The following is a 9,300-nucleotide window of genomic DNA, read 5'->3' on the forward strand; positions in this document are numbered from 1 at the left end:
GAGCTCAGAGGAAGCTGCACAGGGCTCTTGGACAACGTTTTTTTATAACGGCTTTATTGAGATAAACTCACACACCATACAATCCAGCCGTCTAAAGTGCACAGTCAAGCGGGTTTTAGTATATTCATAGATTTTTGCAACCATCACCACAACCAATTTCAGAATCTTCTTATCATCCCTGTACCCACTAGCAGTCACTTCCCAATTCCCCCAGCTCCTGCAGCCTAGCAGCCGCCAGGTGACCCTGCTTAAAATTTAAACTTACATTCACAACAATTATAATCTAAAGGAAAATCCAGTTTTTAGGCGTGGCCTGAACTGGAATTGCTTTCACAGTTTTCCCTTCCACCTTTGGTTTTTTTGTTCTTGTTTTGTCTTGTTTGGTTTTTTTGACTGCGTTGGGTCTTCGTTGCTGCGTGCGGGCTTTCTCTAGTTGCGGCGAGCAGGGGGTATTCTTCGTTGCGGTGCCCGGGCTTCTCATTGTGGTGGCTTCTCTTGTTGTGGAGCACGGGCTCTAGGCGCGAGGGCTTCAGCAGTTGTGGCACGTGGGCTCAGTAGTTGTGGCTCGTGGTCTCTAGAGCTCAGGCTCAGTAGTTGTGGCACACGGGCTCAGCTGCTCCGTGGCATGTGGAATCTTCCCAGACCAGGGATCGAACCCGTGTCCCCTGTGTTGGCAGGCGGATTCTTAACCACTGTGCCACCAGGGAAGTCCCTTGCCTTCTACCTTTGGTTGTGCACTACTCTAAGTGTGTTGCGTGCCTCATCTCATTAGTAACTCTGAAGTAACCAGATGGCATTCTGCCCTTTTTACAAATGGGGAAACTACAGCTCAGAGAGATTAAATAAGGGGCAGAGCTGTGACTTGTCCAGGTGACCCCAGGGTCTGTGTTCCTGCCTGTACATAGCCAACATGATCTACCCATTCGTGTACCAGAGAAATATCAATAAAAAATACAGATGGTTATAAGAGGCCCCCCAAGTTAAGTCACATGCTCCCTAAAAGAGGTTTTCTGTGTGATCATCTCTAGCACATTAATACACATTTCTGTCAAGTACCATTTATCGGGATGGGGTGATGTCTGCAAAAATATGGACAGAGGGATCTTGATGGGGCTTCAAGGCAAGCTCACGCCTTCTATATGCACACTGTTCCAGGGGATTCTGCCCTCTAGTGGAGGGAGATGGAAAACAAACCAGAAAAGATGGGGAATTCAAACAGGGCAATGGATTTAGGATGGAGACTATAGATGAAGGAGGTGATGTTTCAACTTCAAGCTGAACAACAAAAGAGAAACCAGCCATGCAAAGATTTGGAAAAGGGCATTCCCCGCAAGGGGGTGGGGAGGCCAGCTGGAACAAAGACCTAAAGACACAGTTGAGGAAGGGGAAGAGGGTGACGTTGAGAACTACAAGAACTCTTGGCAGGAACATTCCATTCAACCCCTGGCACTCAGGGATGGCAAACACTGTCTGGCTTCTTGCAGCCTAAGGTCACGACCCTGGGCCGGCCCAGCCCCCTTTTGAGTTCCTGTCTGAGAAAAGAGGGCTGGCAAAAGAATGTACTGTTTGCTCCAGCCAACACCTGACCTAGACCCCCACCATCCTCAGAGCCTTTCCCAAGAGGGCTCCCAACATGTGAATCCTTCCTCTGTCCCTTTGAGACAACCCAGGAGTCTTTCTTGGGGACCTGAGAGCCATTCCTCTGAAACGAAATCCTCAGGAAGGATAGGGCCTCGGTCTGCGTGTGTCTGCGTGGGATGGAATCCTAACTTCCAGAACTGACTCCCGGGGTGGACGCTGCTGACCTCACCGCACTGACACTGACCCACCCCGCGTGGGTTTTCACTTGAGCCCCTGCTCGCTGCCCCCACCTCACTCTCCCTTCAAATCGCCAGCAATTCTGTGCCCATCAGAAGGGTGCGCAGCACCTTCCCCTGCTGTTGGTAGTTACCAAACAAAAGCTGTTTTTACCCCTTTACCTAATGGCCGGCTGAGCTGCTCTTTGCATGTCCTACGCTGCTGACACAGGACAGAGATGAGGACTGAGAGGGTGGGAAATGGGGTTAGTGTCTAACAGGGAGAGAGCTGCAGTTTGGGAGAATGAAAAAAGTTCCGGGGATGGATGGTGGGGATGGTTGCACAACGCTGTGCAGGCGCTTCATGCCACTGAACTGTGCACTTAAAAATGGTTAAGATGGTAAATCTCACGTGTATTTTCCTACAACTTATAAAAACACCCACATCACGAAGTGTTTGGAGAACACCTTTGAAAATAAAATTTTAAAATCAGCTTTTTAAGCTTTCGACAAAATTCAACACCCATTTATGATAAAAACCCTCCAGAAAGTCGGCATAGAGGGAACTTACCTCAACATAATAAAGGCCGTATATGACAAATCCACAGCCAACATTGTTCTCAAAGGTGAAAAACTGAAACCATTTCCTCTAAGATCAGGAACAAGACAAGGCTGCCCACTCTCACCACTATTACTCAACATAGTTTTGGAAGTTTTAGCCACAGCAATCAGAGAAGAAAAGGAATCCAAATAGAAAAAGAAGAAATAAAGCTGTCACTGTTTGCAGATGACATGATACTATACATAGAGAATCCTAAAGATGCTACCAGAAAACTACTAGAGCTAATCAATGAATTTGGGAAAGTAGCAGGATACAAAATTAATGCACAGACATCTCCGGCATTCCTATACACTAATGATGAAAAATCTGAAAGTGAAATTAAGGAAACCCTCCCATTTACCACTGCAACAAAAAGAATAAAATACCTAGGAATAAACCTACCTAGGTAGACAGAAGACCTGTATGCAGAAAAGTATAAGACACTGATGAAAGAAATTAAAGGTGATACAAATAGATGGAGAGATATACTATGTTCTTGGATTGGAAGAATCAACATTGCGAAAATGACTCTGCTACCCAAAGCAATCTACAGATTCCAAGCAATCCCTATCAAACTACCACTGGCATTTTTCACAGAACTAGAACAAAAAATTTCACAATTTGTATGGAAACACAAAAGACCCCAAATAGCCAAAACAGTCTTGAGAACAAAGAACAGAGTTGGAGGAATCAGGCTCCCTGACTTTAGAATATACTACAAAGTTACAGTAATCCAGACATTATGGTACTGGCACAAAAACAGAAATACAGATCAATGGAACAGGATAGAAACCCACACATGTATGGTCAACTTATCTTTGATAAAGGAGGCAAGAATATACATTGGAGAAAAGACAGCCTCTTCCATAAGTGGTGCTGGGAAAACTGGACAGCTACATGTAAAAGAATGAAATTAGAACACTCCCTAACACCATACACAAAAATAAACTCAAAATGGATTAAAGACCTAAATGTAAGGCCAGACACTATCAAACTCTTAGAGGAAAACATAGGCAGAACACTCTATGACATAAATCACAGCAAGGTCCTTTTTGACCCACCTCCTAGAGAAATGGAAATAAAAACAAAAGTAAACAAATGGGACCTAATGAAACTTAAAGGCTTTTGCACAGCAAAGGAAACCATAAACAAGATGAGAAGACAACCCTCAGAATGGGAGAAAATATTTGCAAATGAAGCAACTGACAAAGGATTAATCTCCAAAATATACAAGCAGCTCATGCAGCTCTATATCAAAAAAGCAAACAACCGAATCCAAAAATGGGCAGAAGACCTAAATAGACATTTCTCCAAAGAAGATATACAGATTGCCAACAAACACATGAAAGGATGTTCAGCATCACTAATCATTAGAGAAATGCAAATCAAAACTACAATGAGGTGTCAGCTCACACCAGTCAGAATGGCCATCATCAAAAACTCTACAAACAATAAATGCTGGAGAGGGTGTGGAGAAAAGGGAACACTCTTGCACTGTTGGTGGGAATGTAAATTGATACAGCCACTCTGGAGAACAGTATGGACGTTCCTTAAAAAACTACAAATAGAACTACCATACGACCCAGCAATCCCACTACTGGGTATAATACCCTGAGAAAACCATAATTCAAACAGAGTCATGTACCACAATGTTCATTGCAGCTCTATTTACAATAGCCAGGACATGGAAGCACCCTAAGTGTCCATTGACAGATGAATGGATAAAGAAGATGTGGCACATATATACAATGGAATATTACTCAGCCATAAAAAGAAACGAAACTGAGCTATTTGTAATGAGGTGGATACACCTAGAGTCTGTCATACAGAGTGAAGTAAGTCAGAAAGAGAAAAACAAATACCGTATGCTAACACATATATATGGAATGTAAAAAAAAAAAGGTTCTGAAGAACCTAGGGGCAGGACAGGAATAAAGACGCAGACGTAGAGAATGGACTTGAGGACAGGGGGAGGGGGAAGGGTAAGCTGGGACGAAGTGAGAGAGTGGCATGGACATATACTCACTAACAAATGTAAAATAGATAGCTAGTGGGAAGCAGCCGCATAGCCCAGGGAGCCCAGCTCAGTGCTTTGTGACCACCTAGGGGGCGGGATGCGGGGGTGGGATAGGGAGGGAGGGAGGGAGATGCAAGAGGGAGGAGATATGGGAATATATGTGTACGTATACCTGATTCACTTTGTTATACAGCAGAAACTAACACAACAAATGTAAAGCAATTATACTCCAATAAAGATGTTTAAAAAAATTAGCTTTTTAAAAATGAATTACCAGTTTGGAATTATGTGCTCTTAGGTTTCCAGAATGAGTCGCATCACGTTTGAAGTTGCTTTGGGAGCACAAGTGGACAGCCGTGCAGACACCTCGATGTCTCACTTGGGCAGGCCAGGGATCAACAAAGAGTTAGCAGTCAGAGAGAGAGAGAGAGAGAGAGAGAGAGAGAGAGAGAGAGTGTGTGTGTGTGTGTGTGTGTGTGTGTCTGGTTTGTTGTGAGCAACACCATGCAGTTGCTGGGGACATGCTCAGAGAAGCCCAGCTGTTAGGAAGCCAGTGGTTGCCAACAACTGGGTAACAGAAGCACTTATGTAACAAACCCCCGGGTCTGTCAGAAGTTCCTCAGCTGTGTTACCACACTCGAGAATAAGGCTTAGATGCATTGTTCACTTCTTCCTGATTTCCTAAAGCAGCAGCTCCTCATGCCTGAGTGAAACATGGGGTTGGCCACCCCTGTGGTTAGCAGAGCAGCTAATCCAACCAAGAACACTGGAACCTCTGCCGTGGAGCACCGCGTTTACAACATTTGTGTCAGCCCAACAGTCCCGCTATGTTCTTATGAAATCAGTTTTGCTTCCCACCCTACGTTCAGTTGGTTGCACTTAACTGCTCTCAGATGTCAGGGTCAGCGGGAAAGGTACAAGCACGGGTCAGTGTGCAGCTGTCTGTCCGAGCACGTTTTCGCATTCCATTTCTGAATATCTACACACTGGTTTACCTTGATGGGGCTAGAGAGGTCCTCTGCAAATAAATGAGGAAACACAGTGAAGGCTCATGACCATGCCCACCTGGCTGACCTCACAGACGCGGCAGTAACGTGCTCCCCATTTTACACACCTGGACTTGGGGACATTCCCCCACCCACCCACCCATGGTGCAGTGCGCAGCTTGACTGTAGGTTGAGACGTCTGCTTCGGAGGCTTGTGGTTTGCACCTCAGCCACAGTTCAGCCCTGCCTTGGCCAAGGTTGTTCAAGACCCGCCCTTGCCGTGGCTTCACCGCCACTAAGGCATGAGACACTCCAGAGAGTAAGGGAGGAGGCCGCAGAAACCATGAGGCAGCCACACCCCACACTGCCCACCCGGAAAGTGCTGTACTGCAGTGCTATCTCGTTTCCTCTTCTGCATCCGCCATGTACGCACAGTGTGCGAAGGACAACCTGCTCAAATGGAAGCCAATGCTCGGATGGTCCCATCTCATGGCTGAGGAGCCTGAGGCTCAGAAAGGTAGAATCACCAGGCCGCCATCAAGCAGCAGACGGGCCAGGGAGACGCCGTCTGGGCCCATCTCCTCCCCAAGGAGCCGCTGCTGCTCTTGCTCCTAGCGAAGCGCGCACAGGGACGTGTCTGCTCTGTCTGTTCAGACGGGCAATGTCCTGCCGCGGCCAAGGGAACCTGCTCAGCCCTGTCCCCTTTCTAACATGTCAGTGGTTGGCTGGCAACCAAAGGCATCCAACTCGCAATGCAGGCAGAGCTGTGTTTTCTAACAGAAAATAGCAGACTCGTTGCTGTCTCGGGCCTCCTATAAAACAGGGCTGGGTGACCCACGTGCTATGGGTTGAAATGTGTGCCCCCGAAGAAGACACATGGGAGTCCTCGCTCGCAGGACGTGAGAATGCCACTGCATTTGGAGACAGGGTCTTTACAGAGGTGAGCGAGTTAAAGTGAGCTCACGGGGGTGGGTCCTCATCCGATGGGACTGGTGTCCCTATAAAAAGGGGACATTTGGAGACGCAGACACGCACAGAGGAGTGACGGCGTGAAGACACAGGAGCAGACGGCAACTACAAGCCCAGGAGAGAGGCCTGGAACAGACCCTCCCTCGCGGTCCCCAGAAGGAACTGCCCCTGCCCACAGCCCTGGATCTTGGCCTCCCGGCCTGCACAACTGGGAGACGACACGTCTCTGTCGTTTGCCCCATGCACTGTGCGCACGCAGCATGGAAGCGTCGAGTTGGCCCTCGCACCATCTGCTGTCAGCCACCTGGTGTCAAAGCCCCCTGCTGCACCCACCCCAGGGCAGTAACATACATCCTCTATGTATCAAACTCATACCTGCAAATGATAGGCACCTAGGAAATACATACATGAGGAAAGCTTAATCACTGGTAATCCTACCACCACATCCATCCAAGTGGTAGCAGGGTGTGCACGGCATCTTTTGCTCTTTTATTGGGGGTCGCACTTTATACATAACTGTGTCTATTGGCTTTTTCACACCAAGGTGCTACAGAGTGTATTCCAGGTGATGAGGTGTCCGCAGTGCTGGCTGCACAGGCCCAAGTCGTCACCCCGCCTGACCGGCCCCCACGGAAGGGGGTCCCTGCGCCTTGTCGGCAGAGCACTGGAAGTCTTCATTTGTCGCTATTTTGACGTCACTTTGTGTGTAGTCTGAGTCTGTGTTGTTTTAGTCTTTCGTGAGGGAGAAAACCTTTCATATGCTGCTTATTTTATGGTCATCTGGATTCCTCTTAAGCAGGTAACGGAGTGGTGCGTGTGGGAATGACAACAGGGATGTGCTTCTGTCTGTCTGTCTCTACCTCCCAAACCCAGGGTCACGAGTATCAAGGGGCCACAGCTAATCCTACAGGCAGGCTGCTTCCCTCACGGGGGGAATCCAGCCACTTGTTCGCGAAGCCAGAGAGTGGAAGCCCTGGTTTAAAACCCTCGGTCTCTCAGGTCCAGTCGGCCCTACAGGAGGAATCAGGCTCCCTAACTCCAGACTATACTCCAAAGTTACAGTAATCAAGACAGCCTCCAGGAAGAGAGGGTTCCAAAGAGCGGTGGTTCTCGGCCAGCGCCTGGTCCCATCCCAGCCCCGACTCAGCCGGTCCGGGGCGTGGGCAGCACGAGTGTCAAGCTCTCGCCGCTGCCGCCGTGCGGCCTGCGTGGGGGTCACCGCCGAGGTGCTAGCGCACTCCTGGGGGGGGAGAACGTCCGCCTCGCACCACTCCAGGGTCTCCCCTTCTTTCAACCCCCTTTCAGAAAAGGGAGCTGATCAGAGAAGGGCTCCTGTGCGCCTGCCACCCTGTTAGAAGCACGAAGCCAACCCCTACACAGCCAGGAGCCAGCACAGGTTGCAGGTGGTCCAACGGCACTGACCCCTTTTCCCGGCCACGTCCACTGGCCGCAGCAGCGGTGTCCAGCTGGAGACAAGACGTCCTAAGGATCGACAGTCCCCAAGCCTGCAAGGGCCCACCCACCGCCAACTCCAGCTTTCCTCACCACCATCACCCTGGGGAACAAGCCCTCCGACAGAGCTGCAGCTCCTGGAGACGCCTGCCTTTGACTGCGTTTGTCCTAATCTGTGGGCTCCAGAAGACGCCCCTGTGCTGGGCTGAATGGTGGCCAAGAGAGATATACGTGTCCTGACCCCCAGAACTTGCGGCTGTGATCTTATTTGGAAAAAGCGTTTTGGGGGATGTGATGAAAGTTAAGGGTCTACAGATGAGGCCATCCTGGATGACACAGGTGGGCCCCAAATCCAACGACAAGTATCCTTAGAAGAGAAGAAAGAGGACACAGACAGAAGTGGAGAAGCCCACGTCAAGACGGAGGCAGATGCCGGAGAGACGCGTCTGCCAGCCAAGGAGCACCGAGGACAGCCACCAGGAGCTAGGAGACAGGCCCAGAACTGAGGCTCCCTCAGAGGCGCCAGGAGCCAAGCCCGCCCGCACCTGAACCTCAGACTCTGGCCTCCAGACCTGGCAAAGAATGAATTCCTGTTGTTTTAAGCCACCAAGCTTGCAGCCATTTGTTACAGCAGCAACAGGAAGCTAACACATTCCCCCCAAAACACAAAGTGCTCGTCGAAAAATTGCAGGATGTGGACTGAAACGCAGCACCCAGGAGCGGAGAACCTCTCTGCGCCTTTAACATGCTCCCGAAGGACCATCTGCAACTACATACTCGGGCTTCAGGAAGTGGGCCAGCCCCTCCCACCCCTGCAGATGCCAAGAAAGCCCCCAGCCAAGGCCTGTTTTTGGAACAGGATGCTGGCTGGGCCGTCTTCCAGCAGGAGACTTATACCCCGATCCTAGCCCACCCTGTCACTGCCGCATAGCAGGGCGGCCTGGACAAAACCCATTCCCAACCAGGGCAGCCCACGGGGTGCAGGAAGAGGCTGGGCACCGAGGAGCAAACCACAGTTGCAGGGGTAATGCCCACAGCTTTGACATCCTCGGAAATAGCCAGAATTTTGCAAAACAACCAGGAAGAGTCCTCTGGTGCTGGTAATCTGCCAAAGATTGCTGAGTGGCTTCTGCTGGCCAGGCCGGGGCATTTGCGGCTGGTGTGGGGAACGGCATCACAAACTTCTGGAATGTGATGACATACGGGCGCCACTGCTCACGCTGGGTGGCAACGCACTTGGGGAGGACAAGAGCGCACTGCAGTGTCAGGGCAAGGACAGGGCAAGCGTACGTGTGGGACGTGCCCCTCGCCAGACCAAGAGGTGGTCGCAACAACTCCAAACCCAAAGCCGTGAAGGAACAGTGGATAAACGTGACTACAAAGATGACAAGCTCCAGGGCTTCCCTGGCGGCGCAGCGGTTGAGAGTCCGCCTGCTGATGCAGGGGACACGGGTTCGTGCCCCGGTCCGGGAAGATCCC

Source organism: Delphinus delphis, chromosome X, assembly GCF_949987515.2.
Source record: "Delphinus delphis chromosome X, mDelDel1.2, whole genome shotgun sequence".
NCBI classification, from domain to species: domain Eukaryota; kingdom Metazoa; phylum Chordata; class Mammalia; order Artiodactyla; family Delphinidae; genus Delphinus; species Delphinus delphis.